The sequence below is a fragment of the Dermochelys coriacea genome, chromosome 6, assembly GCF_009764565.3.
Source record: "Dermochelys coriacea isolate rDerCor1 chromosome 6, rDerCor1.pri.v4, whole genome shotgun sequence".
Classification (NCBI taxonomy): domain Eukaryota; kingdom Metazoa; phylum Chordata; order Testudines; family Dermochelyidae; genus Dermochelys; species Dermochelys coriacea.
In genome coordinates, this window is record NC_050073.1 from 90057227 (window position 1) to 90084642 (window position 27416).

A 27416-nucleotide genomic window follows, 5' to 3' on the forward strand; every position below is an offset into this window, starting at 1 on the left:
TTTACCAAGGACTTCAATTTTATGTAATTATGTATTTTTAATCTCACCTTTCCTTTCATATATGCTTATATTTTGTCAATCATTCATCAATAATACATTGCTAATCAAATATTTTTATGTTTTACTTATACTTTAGAAGGAGCCTGATGTATTGAGGAGGTGGAGTTCACATATGGATGAGGGTTAGGATAAAGTTCAGACTTTTGTGGGGAGGCTAAACCAGGAGTTGAGTTTAAGTTCAGATTTGATAGCACCAAAATCTCCCAAGATGTTCTTCCAAGATTTCAGCCCAAAATTATAGAAATTTCACAAGATCAAGTGGTCTCCCAAGATTCCCACCAAGGCGACATCTGAACCAGGGGCCAGATCGCTAGCTGATGTAAATCAGATCCATAAAATTAATGAATTAAATCAATTTACACCACCTGAGCTCTGCCTATGATCTGGAAAACAGGCTCTTTTCCCGTTTTGTATCCAACCCAGAACCAAGTTCATAGGAGCAGGTTTGGATCTGGGATCTGAAATCCAAATTTCACCCTTTCTCTCTGAAACAGTGTGAAGTTTAGACTTGGAGGTTCCACTTTGGATCAATCTCTGCTTAACATAAATTCAGAAATTGGGGTTATAAGAACCTTTTACGTCTGCATTCTGGAATAGCATCCCAACCCCTCATATACTCACCATCACTTTTCCAATCTCATCTGAGAATGCTGGGTTTTTTTCCCTTGCCTCTTCCAATTTTTCTCCACCTTGGAATATTTTAACTGTGTAGTTATATTATTTAACTCTGTAAAGTGTTTGTTTGGGATATACTTTGAATGAAAGGCATTATAGAATTTAAAATTCTGCAGTATTGCCCAATACTCTGATGAATAGCTAACATCCTTGACACAAATGGCTGAACAAAAAGAGAGTCATGAGAACTGAAGATGTGTGGGCATTAAAATATTTCAGGAATGGCATAATGCTCTCCTTTCTCTGTTTAAACTGACAGATGACTGTGTGTCCTGAACACTTCTGAACTAAATGATGAAGAGTATGGAAAAGCCATTTCAGAAATGCATCTCTTACTCCAAATATTTCGTTTAGCATGTTAGACGTGTGCCCTGGTATGTTTCTTTCATTTATTGCAGTGTATAATTAGATACGCTGCCACAGAAAGGACACTGCTTATGATTCAAAAATCCCACACAAATAACGACCACACATCCAAACAGATCTTTGGTAACAGTGGAAGCATATTTTACTGTAACTTGTACTTGCAGATTCCAGTGACATTTGTAATCTGAGAAACCTGTGGTTTTTCTTGGGATAGAGAAACCTCCAACATTTCAGACTTTGGGTTTAGTTTAAATTAGTACCCAGAAGTCTGGAGGCCTCTAGGAAATTTCCATGCTTCTTTAAGTCAGCAAAAATAGGCCAGAATGTGGAACCCTTACTTATGTGAACATGCCCGTTGAAGTCAATGAGACTACTCAGGTGAGTAACCAGAGTGAGTAACCACAGTTTTGCCCTTAATTAGAAAATCTTACAAAAAATAGGAAACAGGCTGAAGTTAAAAGCAACAAAAAAGGTACCTTGGACATTTTACCTTGAAGTTGTTTGTCTATAACTCTCTATCTGACTTTGTCTTCTTAGGACAAGCCTCTGATAGTCTTATTTCACACTAACATCTAACACTGCATAACTGATCACATGAATTCCAGTGGGGCTACTCAAAGAGTAAAGTATTATTGAATGTGAATAAGGGCATCCAAATTTGTTATTTAGACTGTAAGCCATTCACGGTAGGGACCATGTTTCTGTGGACAACATTTGATACAACCAGGACCCAATCTTGTTTATATCTTTTAGATGGTACCACAATATGCAAATATTTGATGATCATCATCATAATAGACATTCCCATGAGATTTCTGTTTTCTTCCCTATTTCTGTTCAGGTCAAAACTACCAGGGACCAAACTGAAAACGCTTTACTCCCATTGAGGAGCACAAGTAATAATTGTGAGGAATTGTTCATCAATGGGAGTAAGAGAGTCAAATTCTGGCCCCATAGAGTAGCGGGAAAAGATATCTAAACTTTTTTGCACCGCCAAAATTTTAGTTCAAATTCATTTCCAAGAGGAGATGAAGATTCATGACTGTCAATACTAGAGACAGGCTGTTTTTCCTATAAAGAAAAAGAAAACCTTGTATTTTTCACACAAATTTTACTTCTGTTTTGAGATTAAGGAAATAAAAACAGAAAAATCTTCTTGAGCAAGAGATTCACTTTCTGAAGCAGAAATAAGACACAAAATGGCAGTTGCTTTCTGCTGAGAGACAAACCCTTAGAAATTTAAAGGTGAAGTGCAGAGAATACAAAGTCAGAACCGTGATCATGTTATTGGCTGACATGTACTCTAAGAACAATCACCATACCCAAATATCAACCAGTTTTATCTCCTTACCACTCCCATGCCATCAGTTTAAAAATAACACATTGCACTATAGTATTTTCTTTTGATGTAAGGGGATACTTCTCTTCATTGATTCAGCAAATTAATGTAATCAGAGACAATGTTGCAAGGTGTATGTAAAATGCCATTCTGATAAATTTGGGTTCATTTCACTCATACAACTTTTCACTTACATTGAGTATTCCATCTGTGGTTCTCAAAGAGCTTTACAAATATTAATGTAATTTAACTTCCTTACCAGGTAAGTATCATTATCACAAGTTTAAAGATGAGGATACTGAAGGCATAGAGAAGTAAAGGGCTTGATGTTCAGTAATCAATTGCTCACGCACATTCAGTAGTATGTATGTAACCCACTAGCAAGTGTGTTACAGGTTCCTCTCTGGGCCAATCCGCAAAGGATGTGAGTTCTTACAGAACCATGGGTATTTAGCTCTAGCTGTGGTAACTCATGCTTTTAACTCTGGAGGTTCCTCTCAAGTTCGCCAAGATGGCAGCCATCTTTCTCACAAACAAAATAAGCATGCAGGTCTGATAACTGAAAATCTGCCCCACTGTGACTTGTCCATGACCATACAAGACAACTGTGACACAGTCAGGAATAAAATCTGGCTCCCACAAGACCATCTTTCCTCTAAGGGCTTTACACAACAGTAGAGTAGATACCATCAGTGCAATAACTGAAAGGAAGCACAGAATCAGCTCCAAAACAGTCCTGTATACAAGAGCCCATATTATTGAGATGGGGATTTTATTATTATTTAATATCTTATAGTAGCACCCACAGCCCCCAATCAGACACATAGTGATAGGTGCAATACAAACACATACAAGAATACATTTCCTGCTGTGACGTTGCACTCTATATGATTTTATGAAAATATGCTAATGAGCGTGAATATAATGAAACTGGAATATGCTTCATGCAAAAGGTCTCTTGTAAGGTATCATTACAAAGCTTATAATCTACTGAGTGTGGTCATCTTATTTGTATAAACGTAACACACTTGTATCTGGAACTAGAAATATAAAATATAACTCTGAGATCCTATTGTAGTTATGCAAAGTGTGGGTCATTAATGGTGATTTGGAATCTTGATGGCTCCCATCAACCAGGACAATTGACTGTGGATGGCTTTGTTTGCTTGCAGGCCTCACAAAACCCAGTGTGGTAAGAAAATACTAGTATTCTCACTTTCCAAATGGGGAACTGAGGCTCAGGTATATTAAATGACTAACTATGGATCAAACAGGAAATCTGTGGCTGAGGAATTGGTACCCCCTGGTGCTAACTGACAGAAGGCACGGGGGTGCATAAGGTTTTATGGCGATCCTCTGGGGTCAGAAATATGTATAATAGTTCACCAAAGTGGCATGTAAAGTCTCTAACAAGAGCCAGTAGCCCACTGATTGACATAATCATTGTGAAATATATATATAATCAGATGAACATTCCACAGATACATAACTCCTTACATATTATCTGTATATACAAAATTATGTTCTTAAGATCTTGGCATTAAGGCAGGTCACCAGGAGATGACATACTTCGGATATGTTCCTTTCAGACAGGAAATAACAGACACCTATCTCCCTGTCTGGTCATTTGTGTACCATATGCCTCACAATGTATGCATATTTGCATATTGAGCCACAGGCGAACTAAGAGATGGTGAATCCTGCAAAAAAGGAAATCTGCAAGAGATGTCCCATTTCTGAATAAAGGCAAAGAATAGGGACTAGCATATCTTGAGGGGCAAAGAAACACACTGAATGCTTTACCTAGTGAGCATGGGAGGGTCACAGCCAATCTGGCTGTAATGCATTGCAAAGATATTGGGTGAGCACTGCTCTACACGACATAAAAGTATCTAGTTAATTAAGCCTAGGCTCTAGAATGCATGTTTTGATTTCATTTTGTATGTAAACATTTATTTCCAATACTTCTACTTGCTACTACTTGAATCTCTAGGTTTTGTTAAACAAACTTGTACTTAATTTCACTATAAACACATCCAGTGCTGTGCGTGTAGCGGAGTGGTGATCTGAGATGGAAATTGTGAGCTGGGGGTGTACTGTTTCTCTGAAAGTATTACAGGTTTCAGAGTAGCAGCCGTGTTAGTCTGTATTCGCAAAAAGAAAAGGAGTACTTGTGGCACCTTAGAGACTAACAAATTTATTAGAGCATAAGCTTTCATCCGATGAAGTGAGCTGTAGCTCACGAAAGCTTATGCTCTAATAAATTTGTTAGTCTCTAAGGTGCCACAAGTACTCCTTTTCTTTTTCTGAAAGTATTGAATCTGCACATATTGTAAGTGACCAGTGGATCAGGGCTGAATATACCAGAGAGACCCTCACAGGGCTGGAGGGTTGGGGTGTGCCAATTGCTAACTTGTAGAGTAACTACAAGGACTAGAGGGGAGTGCTTGTATTGCCTGTGGCCAATGGATTCAGGGAGCTGACCCATGGCAGGCAGAGACAAGACTTCTTCATGCTAAGGGCAGATGGTATCAAGGTGCCTCATAATCCTGGGCACCCCGGGAAGCATTACACCAAGTGTCTAGTCCCTAGTCAGTACCATATTTGCTAGACCATCCTTCCTACCCTGTGAAGTTTAATCGCCCATGCCTTATCTCTATAGTAGTGTAGTTTCAAGTCAATGTTTCCATTGTTCAGCTACATGTATTTAATTATGAGCCATTATCCCAAAAGAAGGAGGAAATGAATATATGTGTGTGAGCGCTGTGGAATGTTCATCTGGTTTTACATATATGAACATAATCATTTATGAGCATGTGAAGAGAGACAAAAGTCTTACTATGCTTACTTTGCTGCAAAAGAGTAAAATGCATCACAGACAAAAAAGACTAGATTTCCCCAAAGAAATGTGCACCCTTCTGCTTTTTTAACCCATCAAAGGGAAATGTAGTGAAATGTGCACATTGCCAATGTACTGAATCAAACATGCTACAAGTTTAATTTTTATTTCCAGCATCAAAAGAATCCAACAAAGTTCATCTATAAAATGAATCATAAAAGTATTAAATTCATCAGCATATGAATAGAATTAGCTAAGATTTACTGGGGTCCCAAAGCTGAATTCCTTTTAAAGGTTTCCATAATTCCTAATGCTATTATGTTACCAAAAACAAGAGTGTTTTCCACTTTCCTTTAGCAAATGTGTTTTACTGGACATTTTTAATCTGATCACTCACTGATTTATAGATTTCTTCAATGCTCAGAAGCAAAAATAAAAATACATCTTAAGGGAGAGGGAAAAGACCTGTAAAGATTTTTTACTTTCTTTGTTTTACATATTATTGTGCCTAGAGCAGTTATTAGAAAGTAAACTGATACATGAAGAGCAAGTCAACACTTGTGGCATTGTGTAAAGTACAGAAACTGCACACACAGCTACCATGGATATAAATAGCAGTGCTGATGGTGTGGCACTGCTTAGGTGAGTAGAATAGAGACACATCAGAACAAAGAGAAAAGGAGTACTTGTGGCACCTTAGAGACTAACAAATTTATTAGAGCATAAGCTTTCGTGAGCTACAGCTCACTTCATCAGATGCATTTGGTGGAAAAAACAGAGGAGAGATTTATATACACACACAGAGAACATGAAACAATGGGTTTATCATACACACTGTAAGGAGAGTGATCACTTAAGATAAGCCATCACCAGCAGCGGGGGGGGGGGGGGGGAAAGGAGAAAAACCTTTCATGGTGACAAGCAAGGTAGGCTAATTCCAGCAGTTAACAAGAATATCCGAGGAACAGTGGGGGGTGGGGTGGGGGGGAGAAATATCATGGGGAAATAGTTTTACTTTGTGTAATGACTCATCCATTCCCAGTCTCTATTCAAGCCTAAGTTAATTGTATCCAGTTTGCAAATTAATTCCAATTCAGCAGTCTCTCGTTGGAGTCTGTTTTTGAAGCTTTTTTGTTGAAGGATAGCCACTCTTAGGTCTGTGATCGAGTGACCAGAGAGATTGAAGTGTTCTCCAACTGGTTTTTGAATGTTATAATTCTTGACGTCTGATTTGTGTCCATTCATTCTTTTACATAGAGACTGTCCAGTTTGGCCAATGTACATGGCAGAGGGGCATTGCTGGCACATGATGGCATATATCCACAGCCTCAGAAACAACTCTGACATCATAATCAAAAAGGCTGACAAAGGAGGTGCTGTCGTCATCATGAATAGGTTGGAGTATGAACAAGAGGCTACTAGGCAGCTCTCCAACACCACTTTCTACAAGCCATTACCCTCTGATCCCACTGAGAGTTACCAAAAGAAACTACAGCATTTCCTCAAGAAACTCCCTGAAAAAGCACAAGAACAAATCCACACAGACACACCCCTAGAACCCCGACCTGGGGTATTCTATCTGCTACCCAAGATCCATAAAACTGTAAATCCTGGACGCCCCATCATCTCAGGCATTGGCACCCTGACAGCAGGATTGTCTGGCTATGTAGACTCCCTCCTCAGGCCCTTCGTTACCAGCACTCCCAGCTATCTTCGAGACACCACTGACTTCCTGAGGAAACTACAGTCCATTGGCGATCTTCCTAAAAACACCATCCTAGCCACTATGGATGTAGAAGCCCTCTACACCAACATTCCACACAAAGATGGACTACAAGCCGTCAGGAACAGTATCCCCGATACTGTCACGGCTAACCTGGTATCAGGGGATACCATCATAGGGCCTAATCACATCAGCCACACTATCAGAGGTTCATTCACCTGCGCATCTACCAATGTGATATATGCCATCATGTGCCAGCAATGCCCCTCTGCCATGTACATTGGCAAAACTGGACAGTCTCTATGTAAAAGAATGAATGGACACAAATCAGACGTCAAGAATAATAACATTCAAAAACCAGTTGGAGAACACTTCAATCTCTCTGGTCACTCAATCACAGACCTAAGAGTGGCTATCCTTCAACAAAAAAGCTTCAAAAACAGACTCCAACGAGAGACTGCTGAATTGGAATTAATTTGCAAACTGGATACAATTAACTTAGGCTTGAAGGGAATTGGAGGACTATCAGCACTCAAGTGATTTAGCCTTTCTCCTCACTGCAACATGGGTGGGTCCTAACCTGAGTTAAAGTGAAGCCCAGGTTCTAACCCACAACCCCATCCAGGAAGCTGACCTGAGCTTAAAGCACCTTCAAATGCAGGTATGAGGTTTTTCTCCACAGATAGCGTTTAAAACTTCAGTAAGAGGCTGGGTTAACTGTGCAGTGTAGACATACCCTGTGACTTACTGCAATTAGATGGATTCATAAGCATTGATTCTGTGGGTGCTCTGGGGCTGGAGCACCCATGGAAAAAAATAGTGGGTGGTCAGCCTCCACCAGCCCCAGGTGTTTGATAGCATCCATTTAGCTGATCAGGGAGGGAAGAGGCGGGATGAGGGCTGGGCCTTGGGGAAGGGGTAGAGCACAGAGAAAGGGCTGGGCTTCGGGACAGAGCGGGGGTAGAGCCAGAGGAGCTGATTTTCTAATGAGCTCAACCCCCGCTCTCCCTCAGGCCCTGCCCACACTCTACACCTTCTCCCAAAGCCCCACTTGTGCCCTGCCTCTTCCCACCCCCACTCCACCCCCGGCCTTTTCCCACCCAGTCCTGCCTCCTCCCCAGAACACCCCGCTCTTGCTCCTCCCCCCAGTGCCCACCTGCATGCCGCAGAACAGGTGACTGCAGCAGGTGGGTGGCCTGGGAGGGAGGGGGAGGTGCTGATTGACAGGGATGCCAGCAGGTGGAAGGCACTGGGGAGAGAAGGAGAAGCTGATTGGGGAGCTGCCGGTGATGCTTAGCATCCGAACCCCCCAAGGGACAAAGAAAAACTCAGCGCTTATGGATGGATTTGATCCCAGTACAAAGTATGGGCAAAGTAGTTTGGAGATAAAGATTTCTTTTCCCTAGATCCCAAATCTTATCTTCTGATTAGAAGGAACCTTTGACCTTTTTCAGGGTTGTGAGATGTTCAGCAAACACTTCCCTCTCTTCTTACAGGGAAGTTCTTTTCAGACAGGAAAAACAAAAAGCCAAAGTGCTGAAATACCGTAAGAAAGACTGTTTTTACACAATTAGAGGAGGGGAACCTAATGAAAGACCCAGATCTTTTGAGAAGGCTATTCCTTCACAGTCTCACCAAACTATATGTCCTGCTTTTTTATCTAGCAAATATGTAGAACGCATGAATCTTGGATGTTCACATCATTGTTAGATGGGTGGAAAGAACTTGAAATGGTCTAATATAGTGCCCACCATTCATTAACCAACACTATTACTAGTGTTGCCCCTACAGCAGGTAGTCCACCTGCCTGTCCTGCTGAAGCAACTTTCAGAAGCAGAACTTCTTGTCCAGGGAGAGGAAGGGCTATTGTGAGTTCTAATCCTCTGTTTGTGGCAGCACAATGGTATCCACAGCAACTAAATGTGATGTGCTATAGAAAGGAATGTGACTTCAAGTGCCAGCAGCTGATGAATGCCTAAGGAGCAAAAATCCTGTGTTACGCAAATACCTCCAGCAATGACATGTGAGGAAAGAGAACTATTGAATGCATCGGACACATCCGCAGAAAAGGATGATTTTCAATAGGTCTCACTGATGTATCAGCATGTGCTTTAGCTGCTATAGCCAAACACACCAGGGGACGCATCCACAAAAACAAGGAGTCCAGTGGCACCTTAAAGACTAACAGATTTATTTGGGCATAAGTTTTCATGGGTAAAAAACCCGCTTCTTAAAGCTTATGCCCAAATAAATCTGTTAGTCTTTAAGGTGCCATTGGACTCCTTGTTGTTTTTGTAGATCTGGGAAAGGTACTCAGAGTGGTCACAGCTAAATATAAAGACAGGTTTCAGAGCAGCAGCCGTGTTAGTCTGTATTCACAAAAAGAAAAGGAGTACTTGTGGCACCTTAGAGACTAACAAATTTATTTGAGCATAAACTTTTGTGAGCTACAGCTCACTTCCGATGCATCCGATGAAGTGAGCTGTAGCTCACGAAAGCTTATGCTCAAATAAATGTGTTAGTCTCTAAGGTGCCACAAGTACTCCTTTTCTTTTTAGCTAAATATAAAGTGGAACAGATAGTTTAGCATAAGTAGTTAACACATATTCCAAGGCACCAATCAAGGTTAAGTGGCCCATTAACACCCCTCCAGTCATAGAAATGAGAGGAAGGGCAGGAAGGGCATCTGTGGTGGTTGTTAGTGTTTTACAGATTGTTGTATAAGCCATAAATCCAGAGTTTCTGTTCAGTCCATGATTTTTAGTGTTTAGCACAGTTATGAATTTAAGCTCCCAGGCTCGTCTTCTGAAGGTGTTTTGCAGGTTTCCTTTGAGGATGAGGACTGATAGGTCAGATATAGAGCGATCGCTTTGTGAAAAGTGTTCGTACACAGGTGATTTTATTTTTTATCATTTTCCTGTGTGAGTTCATTCAAGAGTGTAGTGACTGTGTGGTTTCACCCACATAGTTGTTATTGAGGCATTTAGTGCACTGGATGAAGTACACCAATGTCAGGGATCTGCAACCTTTGGTACGCGGCCCACCAGGGTAAGTCCCCGGCGGGCCGGGCCGTTTTGTTTACCTGCCACATCCACAGGTTCAGCCAATTGCAGCTCCCACTGGCCGTGGTTCACCGTTCCAGGCCAATGGGGCTACAGGAAGCGACGCTGGCTGAGGGATGTGCTGGCCGCCGCTTCCTGCAGCCCCCATTGCCCTGGAGCGGCAAACCGCGGCCAGTGGGAGCTGCGATTGGCCAAACCTGCGGACGTGGCAGGTAAACAAACTGGCCCAGCCTGGCCCACCAGGAGACTTACCCTGGTTGCTGATCCCTGCCATATGTTGTGATAGGCGTATATAGAACCCATGAATCTTGAAAGGTGTGTTGTGGGGGTGATGATCACTGTAGCAGTGGAGATACGTCTGCAAGTTTTGCATCTGTTGTTTTGGCAGGGTCTGGTGCCGCTCTGAGTTGGTGTGTCCTGGTCTGTAGGGAGCTTACTTCTGATGATGAGCTTGGAGGGCCAGGGGGGTTATTTGAATGCCAGAAGTGGGGGTTTAGGAAAGATTTCTTTTAGGTTCGGGTCCCTTTTGAGTATGGGTTGTAGTTGTTTGATGATACCTTGTATGGGTTCCAGTGTGAAGTGGTAGGTGACAACTATGTGTTATCAGAAATATGTGTTAACTATTTATGCTAAACAACCTGTTCCACCTTGTATTTAACTGTGACACTCTGATTAAGTTTTCCAGACCTGAAGAAAAGCTCTGTGTAAGCTCAAAAGCTTGTCTCTCTCACCAACAGAAGTTGGTCCAATAAAACAGTGGTTCTCAACCAGGGATCTGTGGCCCCTTGGGGCGCCATGAGCCAGTTTCAGGGATCCGCAGGGCCCTGCAGCTGCAGCCCAAAGGCTCAAGTCCCTGTGCCCCATGAGGCTGAAGCCTGGATCTCTGAACCCCTGCAGGGCTAAAGCCCAGAGCTTCAGGGCTGAAGTCTGGAGCCCCAAGTCCCAGCACCCCATGTTTCTAAAGCTCAGAGTCCTGGTGCCCCCGTTAGACTGAAGCCCAGAGCCCCGGGGCTGAAACCCAGAGCCACAAGCCCCAGTGCCCCCATGGAGCAGAAGCCATGAGTCCCCCACCTCATGGGGCTAAAGCTGGGAGCCCTGAGACCCAACCCCAAGCCCCACAGGGTAGAAGTCCTGAGGCCTCCTACCCCATTGCTGCAGTCCCCAGTTCCAAAGAGCTAAACCCCCAGACCTCCTATTTGGTGGTTGAAGTCCAGAGCCCCGAGTCCTCCCCCTCAGCTGAAGCACTAAGGCCTCTCCCTGGCTCCGTGGCTGAAGCCCCGAGCCCCAGCCCTGCAGGGCTAAATCCCCCCATGGCTGAATCTGGGAGCCCCAAGTCCCCCACTCTGGCAGCTGAAATTCAGAGCCCAGAGCCACGCCCTGCTCCCACTGGGCCCTGGAGTTTTTATAGCATGGGGGAGGGGGGCTCAGAAAGTAAAAGGTTGAGAACCCCTGCAGTAAAAGATATTACCTCACCCACCTTGTCTCTCTAATAGCAGTCAAAGACATTGCCAGGAAACATTTGCTAGGCAGGCAAGATTCATATATAACAAAAGTGTGCACTGGGTATTTAGTCAACACATAGAGCATCAGACATCACAACCATCTTTATTGAGAGAGGAACTACTGGTGTTATCCTCTTGACTTCAGAGCTGTTACCTACTCTCCCATCTCCAGATGTACCAGAATACTGAAATGAACTCCAGGAAAGTAGGGGTTTGTGTATGCTTGTCCAAGAAGTGCTCCTATAATGCTACGTAATTCCATATACTTACTCATGGTTCATCAAACATCCCAGATTGCTTCCAATAAAATGTTTACTTCACAGCCCCACCTTCCTGTATTCCACATGCATATAGAAAAAAGAAATTGTGGTTTCAGCTCTGGCCTGGGATTCTGGAAACTTGTTTTCAATTCTTGGTTCTGCCACAACTTTTTGCATGACCCTGGGCAAGTCACTTCACTGAATCTTTCTTTGTCCCAATTCCACAAAATAAGAACATAAGAATGTTCCTACTGGATCAGACCAAAGGTCCATCTAGCCCTTATTTCATCTTCTGACAGTGGCCACGGCCAGGTGCCCCAGAGGGAATGAACGGAACAGGTAATCATCAAGTGATCCATCTCCTGTCACCCATTCCCAGCTTCTGGCAAACAGAGGCTAGGGACACCATCCCTGCCCATCCTAGCTAATAACCATTGATGGACTTATTGGCAGGGACCCCAACAGTACCCCAAATTGGGTAGTAATACTTCGCTGCCCCATAGGGGTATTGTGACAATTCCTTAATGTCTGTTAGGCACTCATACACAGCAGTGATGGAGACTATATCAGTCTAAAGAAAAATAGACAGGCATATCGTTGAACTTTGGGGAAAGTTGAGGAAAGTTTGTATCAAGATCAGAACTTCATGGTTCAGGTCCATCTCTTTGTCACATGTATTGTACACATAATTAATACGTAATTATGACTTCCCTTACAGAATGGGCATAGTTTGTATCTTCATGGAATCATCAGCGTTGAAAATAAATAAGTTGTATCAGATCACATCTAGTCTAGAACTGCTCCTTTCAGTTTACCCTCCAGAATTTGGGTCAGTCCAGTTTTAAATATCTCATATAATCTTGCACATTTCAGTAATTCACTTCTCCCATTCTCAGTCCTTACTGTGAAAACTGTCATTAACATTCTGAGTGAAAAATGAGTAAGGATCTCAGATGTTGTTCTATTAAGGCATCTCTGATTCACTGCCAAGTCCATACATATAGAAAAATTCTCCAAAAACTCCACCCAAAAGGTAGTTTGTCTGCACAATTCCACTAGCACTGTTACTCACAGCCCTGCCTTAATTATTCTGCTATAAACTGTATCATATTTCTATGAGTATTGACCATACGTCCTGTTTTGCCTGGGACAGTCCCTTTTTTAAGCTCTGTCCTGGCTGTCCCGATTTTTTTGGCAAAACTGGGCATTTGTCCCATTTGCTAGTTGCAAAGAGCGAACGGGACAAATTTACAGTTTTACCAAAAAATAAAAAGGGGTGTGTGTGCAATCCTTAGCAGGGCGCAGAGGAATGTGTGGAGGGGGGATGAGTGGCAACACCAGCCCTGTGCGGGAGGATGGGCTCAGGCGGGCCCTGTGGGGGCATGGGTGGGGCTCGTGTCAGCCTCACATATGGGGGATGAAGCGAGGCTTTGGGCCCGTCCCACAGGCAGGACTCAGGGAGGGCTTTGGCGGGATGGGGGTTCTCACCAGGGCATGAAGGGGAACCCCCTAGGGCTAGCCCCTTGTGGTATCCCATTTTCCCTTTGGGAAAATATGGTCACCCTATCTATGAGAAAATCTAAGGGTGTTTCTATTAGCCAGGGCTGCGGAGTCACCACTAACATATATTAAAATCTAACAAATGATAAGCTGGTTTTATTTTTCCCTTATTCAGGCACTTTCATTTGATTCACAGATCATTAGCTGCATGATGCTGTCAAATCTGACTCCAGTTCATTAGTTAAATTACATCAATCCAGCCCACTCTGGAGTACCTTCTGTACCAGCTGTAAGTGCACACAGACTGTTTTCAGTCTGTTCCCTGAGTTGAAAATTGCATCAGTGTTTGATCTGATGAAAAAGTCATTGTTGGCATTAGACCACAACTCTGCCATATTTGTATCCACGTGAAGGTGATGGCTAGTGGCGTTCTGTTACTTTCTTTGTTGGGCCTGTCCTGTAGTAGGTGACTTCTGGGTACTCTTCTGGCTCTGTCAATCTGTTTCTTCACTTCAGCAGGTGGGTAGTGTAGCTGTAAGAACGCTTGATAGAGATCTTATAGGTGTTTGTCTCTGTCTTAGGGGTTGGAGCAAATGCGGTTATATCCTAGAGGTTGGCTGTAGACAATTGATCGTGTGGTGTGGTCTGGATGAAAGCTGGAGGCATGTAGGTAAGTATAGCGGTCAGTAGGCTTCCGGTATAGGGTGGTGTTTATGTGACCGTTGCTTATTAGCACTGTACTGTCCAGGAAGTGTCTCTGGTCCAGGCTGAGATTGATGGTGGGATGGAAATTGTTGAAATCATGGTGGAATTCCTCATGAGCTTCTTTTCCATAGGTCCAGATGATGAAGATGTCATCAATGTAGCGCAAGTAGAGTAGGGGCATTAGGGGACGAGAGCTGAGGAAGCGTTGTTCTAAGTAAGCCATAAAAATGTTGGCATACTGTGAGGCCATGTGGGTACTCATAGCAGTGCTGCTGATTTGAAGGTATACATTGTCCCCAAATGTGAAATAGTTATGGATGAGGACAAAGTCACAAAGTTCAGCCACTAGGTTTGCCGTGACATTATTTGGGATACTGTTCCTGATGGCTTGTAGTCCATCTTTGTGTGGAAAGTTGGTGTAGCGGACTTCTACATCCATAGTGGCTTGGATGGTGTTTTCAGGAAGATCACCGATGGATTGTAGTTTCCTCAGGAAGTCAATGGTGTCTCGAAGAGAGCTAGGAATGCTGGTAGCGTAGGGCCTGAGGAGGGAGTCTACATAGCCAGGCAATCCTGCTGTTAGGGTGCCAATGTCTGAGATGATGGGGCGTCCAGGATTTCCAGGTTTATGGATCTTGGGTAGCAGATAGAATACCCCTGGTCGGGGTTCTAGGGGTGTGTCTGCGTAGATTTGCTGTTGTGCTTTTTCAGGGAGTTTCTTGAGAAAATGGTGTAGTTTCTTTTGGTAACCCTCACTGGGATCAGAGGGTAATGGGTTGTAGAATGTGGTGTTGGAGAGCTGCCTAGCAGCCTCTTGTTCATATTCCGACCTATTCATGATGACGACAGCACCTCCTTTGTCAGCCTTTTTGATTATGATGTCAGAGTTGTTTCTGAGGCTGTGGATGGCATTGTGTTCTGCACGGCTGAGGTTATGTGGCAAGTGATGCTGCTTTTTCACAATTTCAGCCCGTGCATGTTGGCGGAAGCACTCTATGTAGAAGTCCAGTCTGTTGTTTCGACCTTCAGGAGGAGTCCACCCAGAATCCTTCTTTTTGTAGTGTTGGTAGGAAGGTCTCTGTGGGTTAATATGCTGTTCAGAGGTGTGTTGGAAATACTCCTTGAGTTAGAGATGTCGAAAATGGGATTCTAAGTCACCACAGAACTGTATCATGTTAGTAGGGGTGGAGGAGCAGAAGGAGAGCCCTGAGGTAGGACATATTCTTCTGAGCTAAGAGTATAGCTGGATAGATTAACAATATTGCTGGGTGGATTAAGGGAACCACTGTTGTGGCCCTTTGTGGCATGTAGTTGTTTTGATAGTTTATTGTCCTTTTTCCGTTGTAGAGAAGCAAAGTGTGTGTTGTAAATGGCTTGTCTAGTTTTTGTAAAGTCCATCCACGAGGAAGTTTGTGTGGAAGGTTGTTTTTTTATGAGAGTATCCAGTTTTGAGAGCTCATTCTTAATCTTTCCCTGTTTGCTGTATAGGATGTTGATCAGTTGGTTCTGCAGTTTTTTTGAGAGTGGATCTCTTGTGTGGACTGATTCAGGCTGAGGTTGATGGTGGGATGGAAATTGTTGAAATCATGGTGGAATTTCTCAAGGGCTTTTTTTCCATGGATCCAGATGATGAAGATGTCATCAATGTAATGTAAGTAGAGTAGGGCCGTTAGGTCCTCACCCATAACACCTCTTCCAAAGGATAGAGCGCCACAGTAGATCTTCTTAAGTCATTTTAGTGCAAGTGTAGACACTGCATTACCTGTGTCAACCCCAACAGTCTTCCAACTGCTGTCCCACAATGCTCATGTCCCCGTGACAGTGGTCACTCCAGTCACAATTTTGAAGTCCACTGCCCAAGGACCATAGACACTGGAAACCCACCCTCCCCTTTTAAAACCCCCATTGTACTTTTGAAATGCCTTTTCCTGATTGCCCATGTTGGTGTGCACACCAACTAGCTCATCTTTGCAAGCATCCGACCATGCTGGCTCCAAGAGATGTGCTCCTGCCCGGAGCAGGAAAGAAGTCATGGAGCTGCTGAAGACATACAGAGATCTTTGTGCAGATTGCACTAGGGATGCAAAGGCTGGGGCATGAGATGGATGAGCAGCAAGGCAGTGTGAAAGCAAAGGAACTTTGGCAGGCATATCAGAAGGCAATGGAGGAAACAACAAATCTTGGACCATCCCTCAGACCTGCATGCCACACTTGGCGGAGACCCCAACATTATCCCAAATGTGACTGTGTACACTTGCGAGAGTCTGACATGGAGACCCCTGCAGTACACGGCAATGGGGGAGGGGAGACAGGAGGGAGATTGAAACTATGTGACAAGCCAGGAGTTAAGTTCCCTCTAAATTGTGCGGCCACCAAGCTGTCTATCAAGTGCTGTGCACTTCAAGTGCCCCTCCCCGCATTGCCATGCTGCTCTTGCCCTCTGCCTTGGAGCCCCTGGCCAGCTGCTCCTAGGAGACTCCTGCTTGGTATGCAAGTGGGGGGGACATGCTGATGTCAGGATGTCCCCCTGCCCCCACTTCCCCTGTCCCTGTACCCCATCTTCACAGAGCTAGAGCTGGGGCTGGGGGGACATGACAGGGCTGAAGACTGGGACATGGGACAGAGCTTGCTGACAGCTGCTAATGTGTCTGAACAACCAGGCTTCAGACTGGTGAGTGCCGATCTACTTAAAAAGAAAAGGAGTACTTGTGGCACCTTAGAGACTAACAAATTTATTAGAGCATAAGCTTTCATGAGCTACAGCTCACTTCATCAGATTTTTTTTCCCACCAAATGCATCCGATGAAGTGAGCTGTAGCTCACGAAAGCTTATGCTCTAATAAATTTGTTAGTCTCTAAGGTGCCACAAGTACTCCTTTTCTTTTTGCGAATACAGACTAACACGGCTGCTACTCTGAGATCTACTTAAAGGGGCAGCGAGTCTCTCTCTCTCTCTCTCTCTCTCTCTCTCACACACACACACACACACACACACACACACACACACACACTGTGTCTCTCTGTCTCACACATACACACTGTGTCTTTCACACTCACCTCCCAACACATACTGGTATTACCATTGTTGTGACTTCTTGATACTTCCTGCAATGCACATATATTCTCTGAATGTTTATTCTTTCAAAGGGCTGTTATTTTAGGTTTTTGACTGGTCTGTACATTTCATAATTTTATTTCTCTCTTATGCTTACATTTAATTCTTTGAGTAGTGAATTCTAAAATGCCTAACGTCCTGACAGGAGTAATTATCATTATTACTTTTATTATCATTTTGTGCTTTGTCATTCATTATTTAAAGTGGTATAATCAAATAATAGTATCCTCCTAGAAAGTAACTTTAGCTTGTCCTAACCTTAGCAGTGCCAGTTTAAAAACCATTAACTAAACACATAACTTTAGACACTGGGCAGATGAAGGTCGCTTATTTTCAGATTGTATTTTTAGTAACATCTGTAAAATAACTTAAAATTTGCATGAACTTTGATACCAATAGCAATGATGAAGTCAAATGTTAGTGAGTCACATACCTGATTGTGATCGGTAAGCATAAATGCCAAAATAATTAGAAAAATAAATTCCCTTTCTTAATAAAAGAGGAAAAACCTTAATCACATATGTTAAAATTATGTTTGTAGTAAAAAAAACCAATTGACTAAAATAGAATAGATAAGGGCAGTAACACATAGTGTGTCTATTAGAGAAAGCAAGCAGATTTTATTAACTTTTATTTATCTCTACTAAAAGATAGTATACAAAGTATCAAAAGTGATATCTGTGTGATATCTGTGTTAAAGCTCCAGAACTGATACTTCAAGGGTTGGGATTGGGAATATATTGCTGTATTATCTCCTAATTGTTCTAAATTTAGATATAAACTTTAAACGTAGTGTTAATTGCAGTTGGCACAATTTTTTTCGTTCTTCATATAACAATTAGATACAGTGCTCCTGTCAGCTAATGCCTAAGTTTTCAGGTGCCTAAGGAATCCCTGGAATCATGGCTAAAGTTTCCTCCCCCACCCCTACCTGTCTGAAATGGCACCCCGGGTGAGCCAGGCATAGCCAGAGGTCTGCAGGAGGGCCAAGATCTGTTCCAAGATGCACTCGCCATGTGACAGAGTGAAGTCTGCCTTGAGCCACATCCCAAGCATCAGGCACCACTAGCCATAGCAGCAGCGCAGAAGGGTGGCAATACACCATATGCCATGCCACTCTTACTTTTGCACTGCTGCTGCTGGCGGTGGTGTTGCCTTCAGAGCTGGGTGCCCGGTCAGCACCTGCCAGTATCAGGCCGCCCTGCCAGTGTTTAATTTGTGCCAGGACTGAGCTCTGGCATCTCTTTCAATACAAATTAAACACTGGGGGAGGCAATGGGGCCCAGAGAAGCCCAGAGAGCCCTTGGCGACCGGAGTGATGGTGGGAGAAGGGGGGGCCAAAATACAAGTTTGCCCAGTGTGCCATTTTCCCTAAGACTGGCCCTGGAGAGAGTGGCTGCTGCAGGAGAGGCAAAAGGAGAGACATGTGCAGCAGTAAGTGCACCAGGACATTAGGGCTTTGCTCAGGCAACAAATGCAGATGTTGGAGAACATTACTGATCCATGTGCCCAAAGACCTGGACACAGCAGCCTTTCCAATCCACAGAAAACTCAATGGCCACTGCTCCCTACCTCCCCTACTCCAACACAACAGGTGGCAGCGTGGCATGAACACTTACCCGTACCACTACACCCCAGAGGAGAAGAAGAACCATGGCTACACCTTCACTGACCTGTGCTAGTCAGAGGATCAGCCACCAAGCCCAGTGCACTACGTGTTTTGCAATTGGAGTGAAACATTGTAATGTTTTTAATATGTAAATATATATGTTATTGTTAAAATTTGGATAAGAGGATGACTGCTAAAATGTTTTTAACCTGTGTATCTTGGGTACTTGCATTTTAACTTAGTTTCCTGTTTCTTTGCACACGATAAAGTTCTATTTTCTGAAACTCAGCATATATTTTTTACAGCAAGCATATATGAAACATCACAAAATGAATAGCAGGAGTCAATAACCCACCCATATTTAAACACTGTACACACAAAGGCACACTAGTTCATAAAAGAATCATACAACACTACTATGGCTGACTGTTAAAATGTTCTTTTAAAGCCTCCATCAGTCCAATGCCTCCACAGTTGGCTTTTCTAATAGCCCTTGTGTCTGGCTTTTCAAATTCATCAGATGGCCAGTCCACCTCATCCCTCCAACCTGTCAGTAGCCTTTCCCTCTTTGCCTCAGTGATATTATATAGTACACAACATGCAACTATTATTATGGGAATGTCTGCCTCGCTGAGATCCAATCTAGTCAGTAAACATTGCCAGCAACCTTTTAATCTACCAAAAGCACATTTAATGGTCATTCTGCATCTGCTGAGCCAGTAGCTGAATCTTTCCTTAGTGCTGTTGAAGTGGCTGATTTTTGGCTTCATGAGCCAGAAGAGCAAGGTGTAGGCTGGGAGCCCCAGAATCACTACTGGCATTTCAACATCACCAATGTTAATCTGCCAATTGGGAAAGAATGTCCCCACTTTCAGCTTTCCAAACAGTCCTGTGTTCTTAAGATTTGAGCATCATGCACCTGATGTCAGTGAAGCATTCCTGGGAGCCACCAGTATTTGCATAACCATGGGAAAGTCCCATTTCTCTTTATGTACTCACTGGCATGGTGGGGTGGTTCCAGAATAGAGATGTGCTACCCATCACCCCACCACAATTCAAGAACCCCATTGCTTCAGATCCATCTACTATTTCCTGCACATTGCTAAGAGTGTGCAGCAGGATATGCTTAATGGCTGGAACACTTGCATGACAACAGCTCCTACTGTAGATTTTCCAGCTCCAAACTGATTGGCCACTAACCAATAGCAACCTGGCATTGCAAGCTTCCAGAGCACGATTGCCACTCACTTCTTCTCTGTCAATGCAGCTGTCATTCTGGCGTCCCTGAGCTGGAAGGCTGGGGCAAGTCTGGCACACAGATAAAGAAATACAGCCTTTCGCATCCAAAAGTTCTGCAGCCACTTCTTGTCATCCCAAATCTGCCTTACAATGCAATGCCACCAATCAGTGCTCATTTCTCAGGTGCAGAAGCACCAGTCCACCATGTGGAACCGCTCTATGAATGCCAGCAGCAACCTGACATTTTTATTCACTATGTCCATCAGCATCCAGTGACTGTTATCAAACATCTTCTCTTCCTCTTCACAAAACCAGTTGTAGTAGTACTCATTGAAATTCCCCAAATACAGTAGACTCGTTAGCAAAAGTAATTAGAAATGCATTGAACTCTGCAGCATCCTTGCTTCTGCCAGAGAGATGTCCAAGACCTAAAAGTGGTGCACAGGACTGTGGGAGTTTTAAAAATAGCACAAAAATTATGGTACAGAGAAAGTGCCATTGTGGGAACCCTAGTTTCCAGACATCCCTGGGCAAACTGCTGGTTATCCCATAAAACACTGTGAAAATGTTCCCACAAGGCATTGTGTTGGACAGTGGTATGGAGCACACTGAAATACCTACCTGTGGTGCGCTGCATTTTCCATCAACGCAACCACTTGTGGTGAGGACACACAGCTCAGACACAAACAACTAAGTATGTGCGCGCCCAAGCAATACACAAAAGTTGGGAACTGTATGCCAATGTAATTTACATCAACCAAATTTTGTAGTGTAGACATACCCCACGATATGTGAACTGAGGGGTTTATCTGGAACTGGCTGGAGGGAGAGATTCATTGGTAACAGCTCTGCATGAGAGAGCAGAAAGCAACCAGAAAGCCAGCAGACAGCGAGAAACAGTTGAGAGGATAGCCCTGAGAGAGATATGGCTCCTTGAGGTACAGGATTTGCTGGAGACTCAGGCTTGGAAATGGTGAGCAAGGAATCTGCTTATTTTTGTTTGTTCATACTGTGTTTGGGGAAGCAGGAATGTATGTACATTCTTTGTAATGAAAGAGGATTATTCCAGAGACATACCTAACTCCACCATCAATTTCTCTTCCTCACAGAAACAACCCAGCAAGGCACCAAATATAGGCTAACCACTCCAGCCAAAGGGGCAACATTCTCAAGCCACTGCAGTAAGCTTTTTGGGAGTATAGGAATGCCTACAAAATAGTTTGAAGCTCAAAGCATTTTTCAAATAACTAAAGAAGTCCACGAACACCATAATAAAGTAACATTATTATTGTTGCCCGTTTTGCAGATGGAGAAACAGGTCCAGAGAGTTGGAATGATGGGCCTAAAATGGCACAGAATCAGAGGTAGGACTGGGAATGACTACCAGTCCTTGCTCTAACCACTAGTCCCAATTGCATTGCACAGGTGATTCTTTGGTTTGGAAAATAATGGAAGTGCTATGAAAACGTGTCCTAAGTCTACTTCCTACCCCAAATTTAACTGATCCTGGCACCAGAAGCTCAGACACCTTCTCAAACAGCAAACTGCTCTCCCGCCCATTTATCAATCCCTTCCTGTCTCATACCCATCACTGACAACTTCCGCAACTGGTAGTGGGGATCTCTGACCAGATCCATTTTCTTGTCCCTCTCTCTCACTTCTTCCTATGACCATCTTCTCTTCCTTAGACCCTATAAAGTACCCTATAGCCTAGGTCCAGGGAAGAAAACTCAGTCATTTGATGGGTGTTTTCTCTCATGGAAGTGGTCATCCTAGAGGTATGGGATGAAAGGGTATCCAAGTAAGTGGAAACGGAACCAGGCAAGGGTCACTATTATTTTGGAGTGAAAGAGAAAGGTTTAAAGTGTAATCCTCAAGTTTGAATGATAAAATGTATATAATCCAGATATTTGGAGGTAGGTGAGGGGCTGCGCGTCTCCTCTGAAATTTCTGAAGTTCATCGAAGACTGTTGAATTTTTCATACTCAGCCCCAACTATGGCTTCTTTCCAGAGCCCTCTCCCTTTTCCCTTACCCCCAATTAGTTCACCTCCAATCCATATCATTGGCTGGACCCAAACTTGCCACTGACCGCAGCATTCTAACTGCTTAATGCAACTCCATGGCAAGCACAGGGAACTCCCAGAAACAAGAAAAGGCTTGATCTGCTTTGTATTGTACCTGGAGACAGCTTCCAGATAAATACATCATGCCAAATAACTATGCTTCAGAGCAGCCAATTAATTTGTGCAGTGCTGGATTAAAACAAAGATTATTCCTTATCTTTTTCTTTTTTTAAAAGCATTTTTTCCAGGTAAAATTTATTGACAGAGTTTATTCTTCGCTGAAATTTCAGATATCTGTAATCTTTGTTCTAGTATTTCCACGAATACTAGATTATGAGACATTTAAAAAAATAGTTGGACATGAGGGGGAAGGGCGAAGGAGGCAGAGAATAGCAGATTAAACTTTCATGACACTCTGATCCATTGCTGGCGGTATTCCAGCTGCACAGCAGGGCAAGCCCTCAATTCTTAGAAAAACGCCATAAAATCCTGGACCAACCTGTCTCGGCAAGTGCACTCACTCACACTGGCAAACAGAGGTGCTTCAAATGCATTCACAGTGCATTTTTTTAACATACCTCATACCAACAACCTAATCATTTCAGTCTGAATCAACACTCAGAGAACAGCTACTTTATTCACCCTCTTCCTGGGATGATCTCCTCCTCTATCTGAGATCTTTACCAGCATTTCTGTCATTTAAAGAGTTCTGTAAATATACAAAGGATTTCACAATAGAGACAGGGAGCCAGGCAGAGTGGAATTCCTCACCCAAAGGGTTTGCTGTCCAGAAGCATGAGCAGGTACAATACAGAGCAATAAGTTCAGAACAAACATAGAGTAGCACGTGGTCATTCCCAATGGAATGCTACACCGAACAGATAGCATTTCAGGAGGGCTTTGTAAGAGCAAAGGGAAGCCGGCCTCTCCTCAGAGAAAGACTTGGCATACTGGCTAGGGCTGCTCCAAATGTATGGGATAACACTAGGGTGACCATATTTCCCAAAGGGAAAATGGGACACTGTGCGGGGCTCACCTGAGTCCCCTGTCATGCGTGGGGCTGGCCTGAGCCACTCACCCGAAATCCCTCCCGCATGCAGGGCTGGCCCAAGCTGCTCATCCAAGCCACTCACTATCCATCCACAGAACTTTCCTCTGCGCTCCAGTAGGGGGCCATGCCCCACTTTTTTGGGGCAAAACTGGACAACTAGGACAAATGCCCAGTTTTGCCCCCCAAAATTGGGATGCCTAGGACAGGGCTTAAAAAGAGGACTGTCCTAGCCAAAATGTGAGGTATGGTCACCCTAGAGAACATGAAAGAATAGACAAATCTGGGAGTGGCTTGGGGAAACGGAGCAGCCAAAAGCTAAGGATGTGCAAAGCACAGGGAGAGGGTATAGGAGTTAAGAACAGATATAGGCAGGAGCCTAATAATGTAGAGTTTTGAAAGTGAGGAGGTGAAGAATGGACTTAATGCAGAGAGGGCAGAAATACAAGAGAAAGGTAGGTAGGAGACATGGCCAGAATGGAAAGAGAAGATAGGCTGAAGTATAGAGCAGAGGGCAGGAAATTGGGAAGTTGCTGTAGTCAAACTAGGAGATAAGGATACAGACTATAGTCTTCGCTATTAGGGAAGATGCAGTCAACATTGTGGATATTGTATAAAAAGAAGTGGAAGGATTTGTCAAAGGCCTGCAGGTGAACAGAGAAATTGAGAGGAATCAAAGGAGACACTGAGGTTTTGACAAGTGGGCAGAAACAAGCAGTTCAGAGATGAAAAAGTCAAACACAAAACAGTTCAAAGTAAACACTACAACCAGCGTGTAACTCTGTCAGTGAATAGAGGGATTGGTCTAATATTGGAGTCCAAAAGAGGTGATGAAAGAAAGCCTATGGATGTAGAGGGATCATGCTGGTAGAAGCAAAATTTACCCCAGTTCAGAGTGGAGGGGAGGAGGATCGGGGAGAAGCAGGCACCAAAGTCTGAGAAGGAGAAGGATCCAGGGGAATGGCAGCTGAAAGATATTTGGAGACAAAAGGGAAATAGAGTCACCCTCAAAGAAGGAGAATATGTGGGAAAGAGAAAGGGGAAGCAGCCGCAGTAGGATATAAAGAGTTTGTGAGCCAAATGTATCAAGGAGGGAGCATTATTTGAACATCAAAAAAAACAAAATGAATATAACAGCTTGGGATACAGGAGTTTCCATGATGGAACAGACCATCTGCTATCATGTCTCATGAAGTGTCTAGGGGTGAATACTTCTGAGGAAGTTGTAAAATGTTCCATAATGCATCTAACTGGACAATTCTAAAACATGGGAGGGAGCAACATTTCTTCCTGATCCCAGCTGTTAATCAGTTAATGCCCAGCTGATGGACCTTGTGATGTTATACAAACCATGTCACTGGCATTCTCTCTTTATTCATACAGCACCAATGTCTTTTCCAGTTTTTAGTGTTGACATACAAACAACTTAAAATAGCTGCTCTGAAGAGAAGAAACCTCTTTGCAAAGAGTCTAGATTCTAACACCCTTCCATCCCATAACAGGCTAATACAAGCTGGGACTCACTTTCTAAAACAGAACCAGTAATACAGTTACTTTACATTGACATAGCACCTATCGTCACAAACTATCCCAAAGCACATCAAAATCGATACACATGGGAGCTGATCCAGTAATTAAACAGATAATAGCACCGAGTTTGGTAGGCTGTGATTCATGAGTCAGATTATTTATCATTCTCTAGAACTGGGACAAATGACAAGTATTTGTGAAAGTGTTCACAAGCCCCAAAAGTTTCATAAATTTAAGCACAAATATTTGTGTCCAAAGAGTGAAAAACTATTTATTTATTTACTATTAAGTATTTCAGTCACCCAATCAGGGAATGTGAACAAGACCATATGACTTAAGTGGCCAATCATCCAACACAAACAATTAATGAATAGTCAAAGTGACCCACAGTTTGCAAACTACCCACAGGATAGTTTTGTTCATCCAAACTATTTAGTTACTACTTATGAATAATGAATACATTCAAAGAAAATAAGAGTGGGTTATAAAGAAAGAACACAAATGGCATCAAAGAAACAGTGACTCAGAACATTATTCATAGATACTAAGGTCAGAAGGGACCATTATGATCATCTAGTCCGACCTCCTGCACAACGTAGGCCACAGAATCTCACCCATCCACTCCTGTGAAAAACCTCTCACCTATGTCTGAGCTATTGAAGTCCTCATTATTGATAGATGCTTTCAAAGCTTCTGATGAGGTTACAAAATTCTCATAGCAAAAGACCAGACCCTGCTTTAGATAGGAAGAAGTGTGCAGGTCTGGATTATCAGAAAGCTTGCCATCCTTTTGGACATCTTTTCTTGAGCCCAACTTCATGATTTACACAGCATGGCAGGGAGCTCTGTACAGCAGCATCCTTACTGTAATCACCATCTGCAACATGACCATTAACACCTGCTGGCACCAAGATTTCACCCTCACACTGCTGGGCCTTCACTTTCCTAATCTTGGAAGATGTTCTGAACTGACCAGATGAGAAGAAGGAATCAGACAATACCACCAGCTCCATGCTTGTGTCCGAAGAAAAACATGAGGTGTGACATTAAGGTTCCTCCTCTCCCACCTTACTGGGTCAATTTCCAACCCTTATTTTATTCCTCCATCTCTTTCCTGCGTTTTCCTTCTGTCTAATAAGATTCTGTACACTATAAACTGTATGGTACTTGAGTTGTTCACTTTGGAAGAGGCAAGAAAGTTCAATCAGCTCTACCCAGGATTCAGAGTTGAGTTTCCTGCCAGACTAGCATAATGCTTAGACAACTAAGCAATCCCCTCCAGAAATGAAGAAATCTTGCAAGTAAAACACTTAAGAGTTTGCCTAACTTTAAGAACATGGATCCATTGGGGGTTCCATGGGCACCATTCCCAAGAGGAGGAGATGGGCGGTGGTGGTCGGGGACTCCCTCCTAAGGGGGTCAGAGTCATCCATCTTCTGTCCAGACCAGGAAACTCAAGAAGTGTGCTGCTTGCCTGGAGCTAGAATTCAGGATGTGATGGACTGTCCGCCAAGACTGATCAAGCCCTCAGACCGCTACCCCTTCCTACTTCTCCATGTGGGCACCAATGATACTGCCAAGAATGACCTTGAGCAAGTCACTGCAGATTATGTGGCTCTGGGAAGAAGGATAAAGGAGTTTGAGGTGCAAGTCATGTTCTTGTACAACCTCCCTGTTGAAGGAAAAGGCCCAGGTTGGGACCATCAAATTGTGGAAGTAATGTGTGGTTATATAGGTGGTGTCAGAGAGAAGGCTTTGGATTCTTCAACCATGGGATGTTGTTCCAGGAAGAAGGATTGCTAGGAAGAGATGGGATCCACCTAATGAAGAGAGGGAAGAGTATCTTCGCAGCAGGCTTGCTAACCTAAGGAGGAGGGCTTTAAATTAGGTTCGCTGGGGGGATGGAGACCTAAGACCTCAGGTAAGTGGGGAAGTGGAATACCGGGAGGAAACACAAGGAGGATGGTGCAATGGGGAAGGCCTCCTGATTCATACTCAGAAAGCAGGGCAATCAACTAGTTATCTTAGGTGCCTGCACATGAACGCAAAAAGCCTGGAAAACAAGCAGGAAGAACTGGAAGTCCTGGCACAGTCAAGGAACTAAGATGTGATTGGAATAACAGAGAGTTGATGGGGTAACTCACATGACCGGAGCACTGTCATGGATGGCTATAAAATGTTCAGGAAAGACAGGCGGGAAAGAAAAGATGGAGGAGTTGCACTTTATGTAAGAGAGCAGTATGGTTGCTCAGTGTTTCAGTATAAAACTGGAGAAAAGCCTGTTGAGAGTCTTTGGGTTAAGTTTATAGGTGAAAGCAACAAGGGTGATGTCATGGTGGGCATCTGCTATAGACCACTAGACCAGGAGGATGAGGTACACGAGGCTTTTTTTGGACAACTAATAGAAGTTTCCAGATTACAGGCCTTGGTTCTCATGGAAGACTTCAGTTACCCTGACATCGGCTGGGAGAGCAATACAGCAGTACACAGAAAATCCAGGAAGTTTTTGGCACGTGTTGGGGACAACTTCCTGTTGGAAGTGCTGGAGGAACCAACTAGAGGCCATGCTCCTCTTGATCTGCTTCTCACAAACAGAGAAGAACTGGTAGGGGAAGTAGAAGTGGGTGGCAACCTGTGCAGCAGTGATCATGAGATGGTCGAGTTCAGGATCCTGACAAAAGGAAGAAAAGAGAGCAGCAGAATGGACTCTGGACTTCAGAAAACCAGACTTTGACTCCCTCAGGGAACTGATGGGCAGGATCCCCAGGAAGGCTAATAG